General features: G+C 43.3%; 1 pseudogene across 1 annotated transcript; it reads left to right on the plus strand.

The window, feature by feature from the left end:
* The first annotated feature begins 10,685 nt into the window (after positions 1 to 10,685).
* LOC108285394 lies at positions 10,686 to 11,816 on the plus strand (annotated as a pseudogene). Its single transcript, XR_001817567.2, has one exon. The product of XR_001817567.2 is annotated as a dnaJ homolog subfamily C member 8-like (transcript).
* Positions 11,817 to 14,018: the final 2,202 nt, after the last annotated feature.

Below are 14,018 nucleotides of genomic sequence, written 5' to 3' on the forward strand. Positions count from 1 at the left end.
AAAAAAAAAAAAAAAAAAACTAAAATTAAACCTAACAAAAATTAAAGCTATAAAAAAGAAAGAAGATTAGAATATTATGAGCCACCTAAGACCAGGGCCAGCAGAAGCTGATGGGGAAGTAAGACACGAGGAATCCAGGGAGGAAGGTGAGGCAGCAAAGGAAGAGACTTGGCAGGCATTGTTTCTCTTAGACCTTAGTACAAGCATGTGAAGTAGGTAATCACATCCCCATTTTACCTCCCTATGAAGCTACTGAGACCTAAAAGGTCAATTAAGTATCCCAAAGCCATCCAGCTGATAAAAAACAGTCACATTTTACCCAGGTTTTCCTGATTCCAAGCCCAGGTTTCTAACTACTGTGCCAACAGTTCTCAATCAAAGGTGATCTTGCCCCGCTCCCTACCCAAGAACATTCGGCAATATCAGAAGACCTTTTTGGTTGTCCCAACCGGAAGTATGTAAGGGTGCTACTGACATCCAGGAAGTGGAGGCCAGGGATGCTGCTAAACATCCAACGAAGGACAGCCTCCGCCACCACAAGGAATTACCCAGCACAAAATGCCAATAGTGCCAAACTTAAATAACCTTGCACTATGCAATGCATAGCAGACATGGAAGAAAAGTTTCAAGTTTAAGCACTATTGGCTTCGGTGGTGCTCTTTCCATAATTCATAATCTTGGTCCTGGTGGCATATTTTGGCCAGTATTAAAGACTGGGGTCCCCATGTGTCTAATTTCTGCCCTTTAGGAAAAAAGAGGTTTGAATGACACCCCAGTATTTTTTTAATATGAACCACAAGATGACTGTGTTGAATTGAAAGAGAGATTTTGGAATGCCTGACCCCAGCTCAAAAGGCAACACAAAGAGCCCACAGCTGAGGCAGCAGGCAGCAGGCCACACTGAGCTCCTGGGGCAGGGCTGGCATGGGGATCGAAATTATGTCCCCATTATCCACAAAGTGAACATTTTTCTAACAATAACACAGTGATTTCAGGAGCAATTTTAAAAACAAGAATCTTTTCCCCTAAACTCCAGAGCTTTTCTGATTTCTGTCAGCAACAAAAGAATTCAGCTTCCAAAAAGCAGGCTGCATCTCTGAATATTAAAAGTCCCACCTTGGGAAATTTTTTAAACCTTCGGACAACCTCTTTTAAAGTTACAAATGAAAGTCACTCAACAGACGACAGTGCTCCTGGGCCCCTTTTATCTATGGAAGAAAGACAGAAAGAAAAACAGAGTGATAACTTAGGAGCAGAGACCAAATTACTGACCTTGAGTCACCTTCCACACCACGTCTGGCCCAAACAAGATAGGGAGTTAAAAGCTTCAACTAGTAGCAACAGCAAATGATGTAATTTGATGATATTTTTAAAACCTATCAAGGGAGAATAAAAAAGATAGATTGTATTATGCATAGAGCTCTTAGAGGTTAAAAAGAGTCTCAATTTGCCTTTAGCTAAGCCCTTTCATGCTGAAATCAACCACTCCACTTTCCTCTCTGTCCCAAGAACAAGCAATTCTAGAACTAAAGAACTAGTCCACTGAAGCTTGCACTGACTGAATTAGATTTTTTTTTTTTTTTTTTTTTGCGACGGAGTTTCACTCTTGTTACCCAGGCTGGAGTGCAATGGCGCGATCTCGGCTCACCGCAACCTCCGCCTCCTGGGTTCAGGCAATTCTCCTGCCTCAGCCTCCTGAGTAGCTGGGATTACAGGCATGTGCCACCATGCCCAGCTGATTTTTTGTATTTTTAGTAGAGACGGGGTTTCACCATGTTGACCAGGATGGTCTCGATCTCTTGACCTCGTGATCCACCCGCCTCGGCCTCCCAAAGTACTAGGATTACAGGCGTGAGCCACCGCGCCCGGCCTAGATTATTTTTCATCTGTTTGTAAAACCGAATGGGTTTTCTTTTCAGGGCTGCATGGGTGAATCCCTCAGTCATTCCCCCAGCTCTGTCAGTCTGACTTTCCTTCTCCGGGATGATGATGATTACGCCACACTGACACCCATTTGTCCACATCTTCAACATGGACTCCTGTTCCTCCACCCCAGCTGCACTTTTCATGCAACTCAACCACGAAGCTTTCTGAATTGCCACCAAATGCGAGCATCAAGGGTCTAATCTCCAAAACTGCCATAGCAGGGAGGCACCCTAACAGTTTATGGCATTTATCCCAGGGCACACAAATTGCTCAAATCTGCTTCTCTCTGCCTTATTTTTCCCTAACTCATGACCCTAAGCATTAACTACCCATTCTTAGGCATTCACTGTATATCTGGCACTGTACTAGGTGTCTTACAGTTTTATTTAGTCCTTGCAGCAACTCATGAGATAAATATCATTGCCTCTACAATTTAGATGAGAAATTCAAAACTAAAGAGTTTTAATAACTTATAAAAGGTGACGCAGAAAATGAGTGGCAGATTTAGTCCCAAGTCTCCGACCCCAAAAACCATTTTTACTACACAGCATACAAGACTTGTGAAGACATTGAAAAAAAGTCAGTAGTAGTTATTTCTAGAATATAAGGTGATGACTCATTTTATGTCTTTTTTAATTCGTATATATATTTTTATATTTAAAATTGGGCACGCAGCTGGGTGCACTGGCTCACACCTGTAATCCCAGCACTTTGGGAGGCCGAGGTGGGCCAATCACCTGAGGTCAGGAGTTCAAGGCCAGCCTTGCCAACATGACAAAGCCTCATCTCTAATAAAAATACAAAACTTAGCCAGGCATGGTGGCACACACTATAATCCCAGCTACCCAAGAGGCAGGAGAAGTTCTTGAACCCAGGAGATGGAGATGGAGGTTAGACAGAGTGAGACTCCATCTCAAAAACAGTAAAATACAATTAAAATTAAATTGGGTATATAAGATAGAATAACAGAGACTAGATTTGCTCTCACATCTAAAACAACAAAAAACAGACCAAGGCTGGGTGCCATGGCTCATGCCTATAATCCCAGCACTTTGGGAGGCTGAGACAGACAGATTTCTTGAGCCCAAGAGGAGTTTGAAACCATCCTGGGCAACAAAGAAAAACCCCATCTCTACAAAAAATTTTTTAAAAATAAAAAAAATAGCTGGGCATGGTGGTGCATGCCCATAGTTCTAGCTACTCAGAAGGCTGGGGTGGGAGGATTGCTTAAGCCTGGGAGTTTGAGGCGGCAGTGAGCCATGATGGTGCTGCTGTACTCCAGCCTGGGCAACAAGGTGAGACACTGTCTCAAAAAATATATATGTAAATATATGGTGGCTGTCCAGAACCCAGCTGAGTTCAAGTATCAGTTCCATCCCTCGCTTGTTGCAGAACCTTGTGTAAGTCACTCAAAATCAGGCTCAAAAACAAAATAAAACAAAAAAACAGACCCAATATGTGAAACAAACATTTTCAAGATATGCTGGACATGTAGGCAACAAAGGCTGTGAGCCCCTACAGAACAAAGAAGGTGAGCCAAAGGATTGCCCCAGTGTGCTCTCTTAAGGGAGTTTTCAGACCTCTGCACACGGAGGGGAAACCAGGCCGAGCTTTGCAGACTCCCTGAGTTGGGAAGACAAACCAACTGGGGAGTCCAATAAGAAAGTAACTAGAATTCACAGCACAAGGTAGTCGAGAAGAGGGCAGTGCACAGAGACAGAACTCCAGAGATCCGTACAGGGTACCCCTCGAGTGTATAATGAGTACTGACCGATCCATGCATATATGTTAGGAAACTACCCAGGCCAGGGAAAGAACCATCCAAAAAGATTAAAGTGCCCAGTGTTCAAACAGGGCTTGAAATAGTGCCTATTCCCACTAGCAAGATTAGAAAACCACCGGACTCATAAGTCATTGGGTGGAGTACACAGTAGGGTTTTGCCTCGGTCATGGAAAATAATTATCCCTACACTGAGCTCTGCTCCATTCCCATCTAATAATTATTACAAGAAATGCCTGAAAGGATCAAACTGCTTCCAGGTAACTTAAATATGTCCCAGAACAAACCTCAAAAAATATTTATAGAGGTACAAAAATATCCGGCACTCAGTGCTATCATCTGAACGTCTGTGTTACTCCGAAATTAATTCATATGCTGGAATTTAATCCCGTGTGATTGTATTAGGAAGTGAGGCCTTCAGGAGGTGATTTAGGAATATCACCCTTGTCAAAGAGGCACCCTTGTCAAAAGGCCCCCTTGCCCCTTCTGCCACATGAGGACACAGCAGCAAGGCGCTGTCTTTGAAGCAGAGAGCAAGCCCTCACCAAACACTGAATCTGCTAGCCCCTTAATCTTGGACTTCCCGGCCTCCAGAACTGTGAGCAGTTAATTTCTGTTGTTTATAAATTAGCCAGTCCATGGTACTTTGTTACAGCTATGTGAGCAGACTATGACTGAACTTGGTACTGAGAAATGGAGTGCTACCATCACAAATATCTAAAAATGTGGAAGCAGCTTTGGAATTGAGTAATGGGTAGAGGCTGGCAAAGTTCTGAGGTACATCACCATGAAAGGAGTCTTAAGGGCAATTTGGTGAGGGCTCAGAAAAAGAAGAAAGTTGTAGAGAAAGCCTCACTCAGTCTTCTTCGAGATTACCTAAGTGGTCATGATCAGAATGCTGGTAGAAATATAAACAGTAGAGGCCATTGTGATGAGGTCTCAGATGCAAATTAGGAACATGTTATAGGAAACTGGCGGAAGGTGATTCTTGTTATCAAGTTGCGATGAACTTGGCTTAATTGTGTTTGTGGCCTAGTGTTTTGTGGGAAGTAGAACTTTTAAGCAGTGAAATAAGATATTTGGCAAAAGAAATCTCTAAATACTGTTGAGAGGGAAGAATGGTTTCTCTGGACTGCTTATAAACTGCAAAAGAAGAGACACAAATTAAAGGTTAAATTAATAATCAAAAGAGAAACAGAACTTAAAGATTTGAAAAATCCCCAGCCTGCCCATGTTGTAAAGAATAAAAAAGCAGCAAGGCGTGGTGGCTCACGGCCGTAATCCCAGCACTTTGGGAGTCCAAGGCAGGCAGATCACTTGAGGCCAGGAGTTTGAGACCAAACCTGCCCAACATGGTAAAACTCTGTCTCTACTAAAAATACAAAAAGTAGCTGGGCATGGTGGTGGGCGTTTGTAATCCCAGCTACTCAGGAGGCTGAGGCAGTGAATCACTTGAAGCTGGGAGACAGAGGTTGCAGCAAACCGAGATGGTACCACTGCACTCCAGCCTGGGCAATAGAGCAAGACTCTGTCACACACACACACACACACACACACACACACACACACACAGTAAAAAAGTGTATTCAGGACAGAACAAGAAGGTCATGGCCAAGCAAACATTTAATAAGGTGATTAGTATGGGTAGAAGGAAGCTAGATGCTATCTGTTAAGACAATGGAAGACTGACCTCAAAAGTGTTTTAGAGATCATGGGGGCTGCCACTGCCCCAGAAAGAAGAGCAGCTGTATGAACAGTCCTGCGCACAGCCTCTCTGTGTCTTGCCTTCTGCTTGGATTTTTCCCTTTACTCCACAACAGCATCCAGGAGTATCCTGCTTATTCCCTAGAATTTCATAATTCCTTGTCGACATGTCCTATTTGTCTCTAAGGAGAGCAGGAGCAGGCTAGGGTGTTCAAAAAAACTGAGGTTAAAAAAAAATACTTCAATTACCACAAAATAGAAAAACAGTAAAGAAAAATATAATAGCAAAAACTGATGCCCCTATTTCCAAAATAAAGGTCTGGAAGCCTCCAAGCATCAATAAAAGCATAAACACACACACAGCATGTACTTAAAACAGTTATCATAGCACCCGAGGAGCAGGAAGTCTTGGCATCTACTGATAGTAGCGATAGCATCTTCAGAGCAAGCCTGTGAGGGAGGTGCATTTTATAGGCAAGGACACTGAGCCCCAGAATGATTGTGAGAATTGCTCAAAGTTGCAAGGCTAGTTGTGGAGACAAAATTTAAACCAGTATCTGTTGGATTGCAGAATTTGTGTTGCTTTCATGACACTAAGCTGCGTACTCAGCCAGCTGTATTTCCCTAACATGCAATAGGTTTCCCTTCTAATCAATATTACCTATTTCCTTAAGCTAAGCCTGGTAAATATTGATTCACTTGTAGCTTCAAAATGTTCACCTCCCATTGGCAGAGGCCAGCCTCGCTACAGAGGGGAAGACGACCCAAAATAAATCCACATAAATCAAATACTGCCTGTTCTCACTTACAAGCAAGAGCTACGCTATGGGTACACAGGGCCATATAGAGGGTTATACTGGACACTGGAGATTCAGAAGCAGAGATGGTAGCAGGGGTAGAGAAGGATGGAAATTAACTATTGGGTATAATGTCCACTACTCAGGTGACAGGTACACTAAAAGCCCAGACTTCACCACTATATAATATATCCATGAAACCAAAACCACTTGTACCCCTAAAGCTATTAAAATTAAGCAAACAAGTAATTTTAAAAATAAAATAAATCCACAAGCTCTGTGTTTGTGGCCAATTTTGTGTTTGGTCCAGCTTTTCCTAATGTTCAAGTCTAAATTATTCCCATGAGCATCCTAACCCATGACTACCATGATGATGGGGAAGGATGAAGAATTACAATGTTGGGAAAAATGCATATCTATATATATATAGTCCAAACTCACAGAAACAACCAAAAGATGGTATGGAAACAACTGAAAACTAGATTCAAAGGCCTATCCGAACATCCCTATTCCCCACCACGTAAGATAGAAAATAGCAATTTCCCCAGCATTTCAGGAGGCCAAGGAAGGCGGATCACTTGAGCCCAGAAGCTCGAGACCAGCCTAGGCAACATGTCAAAACTACATCACCACAAAAAACATTGTTTTAAATTAGCCAGGCATGATGGTGCTCACCTGTAGTCCCAGCTACTCGGGAGGCTGAGGTGGGAGGATTGCTTGAGCCCCGGGAGGTCGAGGCTGCAGTGAGCCCTGATCACACCACTACACTCCAGCCTGATTTACAGAGTGAGACCCTGTCTTAGAAAAGAAAGTCGCAATTTCAGTTCCCTTCACGGAAGACAAAGCACAAACTTTGATGTCTGAAACAGGATTTAAAGCTATGGAACTGAGAAATCTATTTTTTCACCTGCAAAAGGAGCTGGTAAGAGGATTCTAAATTATATACAGCCCACTGTAAGATTTGTTGAAACTGTGAAATAAATGACAGTTATTATTGTCACTGTTATAAATATTAACAGTAGTATTGTTTTAGCATATGCACACAGGTAGCAATAGCTTGACCTAGAAGGTCCTTAACAAATTGTAGCTCTTGGAAACCTGCTCCTATGTGGTCCCTTTCCCCTGAGCACGGGACCTGTTACAGGCAACTTACACAATCTCCCACTCCTCTTCTCCTCCTCAAGGGGCTACGAATCTTTTGATGAATGATGAGGGTGAGTGTCGGTAATGAGGCAGAGTGGTAGGAAATGCTCCACTTTAAATACTGCAAATCCCAGCTGCCATTCCCAGGACCCCAGAATCCACACGCCCAGATCTGGAGCAAATGAAAAACAAGAGAGCAGGTAACAAGTTAACAAGCCACTTCAGAAATAACTGCATTCGTTCTGTTGAGCAGCTACTTAAGTTCCAATAGTTCCCACTCATTTGCTAGGGTGTAATTCTAATCAGAATGAAAGTCCTTAATCACAGCACCATTACAGAATCTTCTAACCTGAACCTACGAAGGCTCTTATTGAGTAAATATCTTGATTTTCCAGCCTCTGCAAAGGAAACTGAGTCATCAGTTCACAGCTCTATCTATCCCAGGATTAGTCCTGATGCTGCCAGGTCACAAAGCCATACTCTTCCCTCCCCTATGTATTTGTTTCATCTGACCATGACTTGGCCTTCTGCCATCCCACACCCTGTGAATAAAGGTCATAAATGCCCTCCCTCCTGCTCTGAATCAGGTCATTCAGGCTCTATGTCATGCTGGGCATTTAACTTTTCTCTGTCTCATTTTCCTTATATGGAAAGCAGGTGATCAAGGCACAGTGCTCCACTGAGCACCAATTGCCCTGATATAAGGCACTACCTCTTAGGATATTAATGTGAGAGTAGCAGGGAAAGAGATATGGGTGGGAGATAGTAAAAGCCAATGGATCAGGCCAGACACTTCACTGGGTTTGAGTTACTTTGAGGTTTGTTTGCCTGTTTGTTTTAAGAGATGGAGTCTCATCATGTTGTGTGTTGGAAATAGATGCTTGGTGCTGCAAAGAAAAATTAGCACTAAAACAAAGGATCTTTTAGCAATGCAATTTTTACTTCCTAGACTGCAGGAAGGGTACCTGTGCTAGCAATTATGCCACGAGAGTACAATGAACAAAGGAAAACACACACATTTATCCCTTACACATTTGGGCTGTCCTTACTGCTGTGTCTGATCCCCATTGGCTGGAGCCAGACCTCACGATTTAAACTAAAACCCAATTGGCTAATAACTTAAAACTTTTCTAAACCAGTAAAAGCAATGGAGAGCTAGGACACATCTGTGAGCATGTACAGCACAGATATCTTGATTAAAGTACAAGGACATGGAATGTGCTACATGTCTGTAAGCATGGTATGTCTAACACTACATAGGATAGGGCTTAACAAAGTTATTAGCACACTTATTCTTTTTTTTTTTTTTTTTTTTTGAGATGGAGTTTCACTCATGTTACCCAGGCTGGAGTGCAATGGCGCGATCTCGGCTCACCGCAACCTCTGCCTCCTGGGTTCAGGCAATTCTCCTGCCTCAGCCTCCTGAGTAGCTGGGACTACAGGCACACGCCACCATGCCCAGCTAATTTTTTGTATTTTTAGTAGAGACGGGGTTTCACCATGTTGACCAGGATGGTCTCGATCTCTTGACCTCGTGATCCACCTGCCTCGGCCTCCCAAAGTGCTGGGATTACAGGCTTGAGCCACCGCGCCCGGCCTAGCACACTTATTCTTTAGCAAGAAAAGAAACTTTAAAAAGGAACTTTTCTTCTCACATTGCCCAGGCTGGAGTGCAGGGGCTATCCACAGGCAAGATCTCACTGCTGATCAGCAAGGGAGTTTTGACCTGCTCCATTACTGACCTGGGCCAGTTCACCCCTCGTTAGGTGACCTGGCAATCCCCAGAACTCAGGAGTCATCATACTGACACTGAACTTAGTATAGATACCCATAGGCATAGCGCACTACAGCCCAGAACTTCTGGGCTCAAGCAATCCTCTCACCTCAATCTCCTGAGTATCTGTGACCACAGGTGTGGGCCACTGCATCTGACTAATTTGGGGAATAATTGAGAGTAACGAAGAGAAAAGGAGAAAAACAGGTCACTGGTCTGCAATGTCTTGCAAATTAATTAAAAAGAAAAGTAGCCGGGCGCGGTGGCTCACGCCTGTAATCCCAGCACTTTGGGAGGCCGAGGCAGGTGGATCACGAGGTCAGGAGATCGAGACCATCCTGGCCAACATGGTGAAACCCCGTCTCTACTAAAAACTACAAAAAATTAGTCGGGCGTGGTGGCGCGTGCCTGTCGTCCCAGCTACTCAGGGAGGCTGAGGCAGGAGAATTGCTTGAAACTGGAAAACGGAAATTGCAGTGAGCCGGGATAGCGCCACTGCACTCCAGCCTGACGATAGAGCGAGACTCTGTCTCAAAAAAAAAAAAAAAAGAAAAGTAAGTGTCATGTTTCTTCATTATAAATGGCTCTCACCTTTGGACCAACTCCCAGAAGTCCACCTTGGTCCCTCAGGAGGTCAACACCATCGTTTGAAGTCAATTTCGTAGCCCCCAAATTTAAATAATTATATGTTCTTCAAGTCTGCCCCATCTCTATTATTTTGGTTACTCAGGCTGGATATTCTAGATCTATTTTTGATTCCTTCCTCAACTACCAAACCCTTCAATACGTCTACTATTCCATAACTCTTTACCACTCCAATGGATGGTCAGTATAAAATTCCCCTCTCAACTGACTCATTGAAAAAGTATTTGGTTTGCTCATCCTGCCTCGGTATCTCCATTTCAGTGCATCAAGTCTACCCTGTAATTTTTTTTTTTTTTTTGAGATGGAGTCTTACTCTGTTGCCCATGCTGTGTAGTGCAGTGGCATGATCTCAGTTCACTGCAGCCTCCACCTCCCAAGTTTAAGCAGTTCTCCTGCCTCAGCCTCCTGAGTAGCTGGGACTACAGGTGCATGCCACCATGCCCGTCTAATTTTTGTATTTTTAGTAAAGATGGGGTTTCACTATGTTGGCCAGGCTGGTCTCGAACTCCTGATCTCGTGATCAATCGGCCTGCCAAAGTGTTGGGATTACAGGTGTGAGCCACCATGCCCAGCCAGTGATTTTAACCTTTATAAATAAAGCTCTTGGCTGTGCACAGTGGCTTATGCCTGTAATCCCAGCACTTTGGGAAGTTGAGGCTGGTGAATCACCTGAGGTCAGGAGTTCAAAACCAGCCTGGCCAACATGGTGAAACCCCGTCTCTACTAAAAATACACAAAAATTAGCTGGGCATGGTGGTGAGCAACTGTAATCCCAGCTACTCAGGAGGCTGAGGCAGGAAAATCACTTGAACCCAGGAGGCAGAGGTTGCAGTGAGCCAAGATCATGCCATTATACTCCAGCGACAGAGCAAATTTCATCTCAAAAAAAAAATTAAAATTAAATAAAATTGGGGGAAATGGCGGCTTCAGGAGAGAGCGGGACTTCGGGCGGCGGAGGCAGCACAGAGGAAGCATTTATGACCTTCTACAGTGAGGTGAAACAAATAGAGAAGAGAGACTCGGTTCTAACATCCAAAAATCAGATTGAAAGACTGACCCGTCCTGGTTCCTCTTACTTCAATTTGAACCCATTTGAGGTTCTTCAGATCGATCCTGAAGTTACAGATGAAGAAATAAAAAAGAGGTTTCGGCAGTTATCCATATTGGTGCATCCTGACAAAAATCGAGATGATGCTGACAGAGCACAAAAGGCTTTTGAAGCTGTGGACAAAGCTTACAAGTTGCTACTGGATCAGGAGCAAAAGAAGAGGGCCCTGGATGTAATTCAGGCAGGAAAAGAATACGTGGAACACACGGTGAAAGAGCAAAAAAAAACAATTAAAGAAGGAAGGAAAACCTACGATTGTAGAGGAGGATGATCCTGAGCTGTTCAAACAAGCTGTATATAAACAGACAATGAAACTCTTTGCCGAGCTGGAAATTAAAAGGAAAGAGAGAGAAGCCAAAGAGATGCATGAAAGGAAACGACAAAGGGAGGAAGAGATCGAAGCTCAAGAAAAAGCCAAACGAGAAAGAGAGTGGCAGAAAAACTTTGAGGAAAGTCGAGATGGTCGTGTAGACAGCTGGCGAAATTTCCAAGCCAATACAAAGGGGAAGAAAGAGAAGAAAAATCGGACCTTCCTGAGACCACCAAAAGTAAAAATGGAGCAGCGTGAGTGACCGCCCAGGGTCACAGGCACAGAACCTTCCCCCTGCTGTCTCCCTTCCTGCTTCAAAGGACTCATTCTTTCCTCCCACTTCCACCCCAACATAGAGTAGTATTTGCTTTTTAGTCCATTTTGTTTTCAATACAATTTAATATCGATCAGAGTAATTCTTTTGTACATTGAAATGAGGGGCTTGGTTTAAAAAGAAGACCTTCCCCTCTCCCTGCCCCTAGAACCACCAGGATTGGAAGGTGCCACCACTGGTGCTGCCTTCTCTTCTCACAGCCTGTAACTTAATGTTTTGTACTTCACTGAATTGTGATGGTTAGAAACTTCGTGGATAGTTTGTGGAAATCATCCAATTAAACATATTGCTTAAAAAAAAATTAAATAAAATTAAATCAAGCTCTTGTTCCAAAACACTAAATGTCTCCTTAGTTTCCACTAAATAAAGGCCCAAATATCTCAGTCTGGCATTCAAGTGTTTTCATCATCTGACCCCAAACTTCTCTGACAGCTCTTGCTGTCTCCTGCTTTGAATTCTAGAGGCCACCCAAGCTAAACTGATTGCTAGTCTCAGTGCATGCCCCTGCTTCCTCTCCTCAAATATATATTCATGATGTTTTCTGCCTACAAGAAATCCTTAATTCACAAATTTGTCCAGGTCTAAATCATCCCTAAGTGTTGACATCCAACTCAAATGGCATCTTTCCTGAAGACTTTTCTGAACCCCCAAATAGAAGAGATCTTTCTTCTCTGAACCCTCTCTCATACCATTTACTACAGTGCGATGGCCTACAGGACTGAGTTCTCAACCAGTTCAGTCAGCTCCCTCTCAGAGTACAACAAATCAAACTCCAAGGAGCTTGAATCCTGGCATCATCATTGATTAGGTATTTGACCTAGGGTTATTTATTTAATCTCTGCCAGGTTCCACTTGCTTGCTTATAAGATGAGGATAAGAATGATTCCTACTTCACTAGATATGGGGATTTTATGTATGAGGATTTCATGAGATAATACATGTCAGGTACTTGGCCTGCTGTCTGACACAGAAGTGCTCACTAAATTTTAGTTATGGCTTATTTATTTGTATCTGTGGGAGATACTCTCCAAAAAGACTTGCTGTCAATCCCCTCCTTGCCTATAAGTGTGTGCCACTTCACCCATTAAATTCATTACCTTTCCTCGACTCAGGACTGGCACTGTGACTTTCCTTGACCAATAAAATGCAGCAAAATTGATGCTATTTCTTCTCTTTCAAGAAGCCCAGAAGAAGCCAAGAGTGTGGCACATGCCTGCAATCCCAGCACATTGGGAAGCTGAGGCATGCAGATTGCTTGCACACAGGAGTTGGAAACCAGGCTGGGCAATGTAGCGAAACCCCATCTCTACAAAAAATACAAAAATTAGTCAGGTGTGGTGGCATGCACCTGTAGTCCCAGCTACTCAGGAGACTGAGGTAGGATTGCTTGAGCCCAGGTGTTCAAGGCTGCAGTGAGCTGAGATTGCACCACTGCACCCTAGCCTGCATGACAGAGCAAGACCCTGTCTCTAAATCAATAAATAAAAAGCCCCAAAACCTCCATTTTCTCCCTGGTGAAGTCAGTCACCTTCCTGTAGAGAAGCTTGGACTAGACTACTGAATGATGAGACACCGCAAAGAAAAGACCACAGTGAAAAGTACTCAGGCACCAGATATATAATGAACCCAAGTAGGATCTTCCAGCCAAGCTGAATGCATCTGCCTGAAAGGCCATTAAGCAAGACAAGCAGAAGAACCTCCGGGCTGAGCCCCAACAAGCCTACAGACAACCCACAGACTTATGGGAAATTATAAATTATTGTACAGATAATTAAGCAATATTCATTCATTTTCTTTCCTATTAAATGATGCACTCCTTAAGGGCAAGGACTATATCAATTTATATCTGTATTGCTAATTCCTAGACAGAGATCTCAATAAAATCATATATCGAAATGCCAGTGAGTGAGTCTGTGAGTAGCTAAGGCAGAGCATTTGAGCACAAAGCTACTGAATGAATTCTTTCTGCCTCTTTATGAAGATACTGTACATGCAAAATCAAAGCCCAGTGTAGGAATACATTAATACAGTCTGACAACATAAGCAAGGGGATCCACCTTTAAAAACTCTAAGCGCAACATCTTAGGCAAACAGGCCACTTCCAAAACAACCTAGCTCCCTGCAACCTTCTAAAACAGGCAACCTGGGTAGCCTGAAGAGGGAAAGTACAGAATTTGGATTTGCATCAAGTTGAAATTGCAGAGGGAAACAGATGGAAGATAAAATGCTCTGTGAAGTTTACATTTTTCTATCCATTCATTCAGTGATTGCTGCTCACCATCTGTCTTGGCTCTGTAAGTTTGGATCTTTTTTTTTTTTTTTTTTTTTTGAAGTCCTTGTCCTTTATTGGGCAAGGGGTGAGGGAAGCAGACAGACCAGTTGGACATAGCAAATGGGTGTGTGAGGACAAAATGCTACTGGAAAGCCAGCCAATCCACACTCCCCTGAAATGGTTGCTAACGTGCTTCAAACTCTGGGCACTGGTTTCACACACAGC

Source organism: Cebus imitator, unplaced genomic scaffold (assembly GCF_001604975.1).
Source record: "Cebus imitator isolate Cc_AM_T3 unplaced genomic scaffold, Cebus_imitator-1.0 Scaffold297, whole genome shotgun sequence".
In the NCBI taxonomy this organism is placed as follows: domain Eukaryota; kingdom Metazoa; phylum Chordata; class Mammalia; order Primates; family Cebidae; genus Cebus; species Cebus imitator.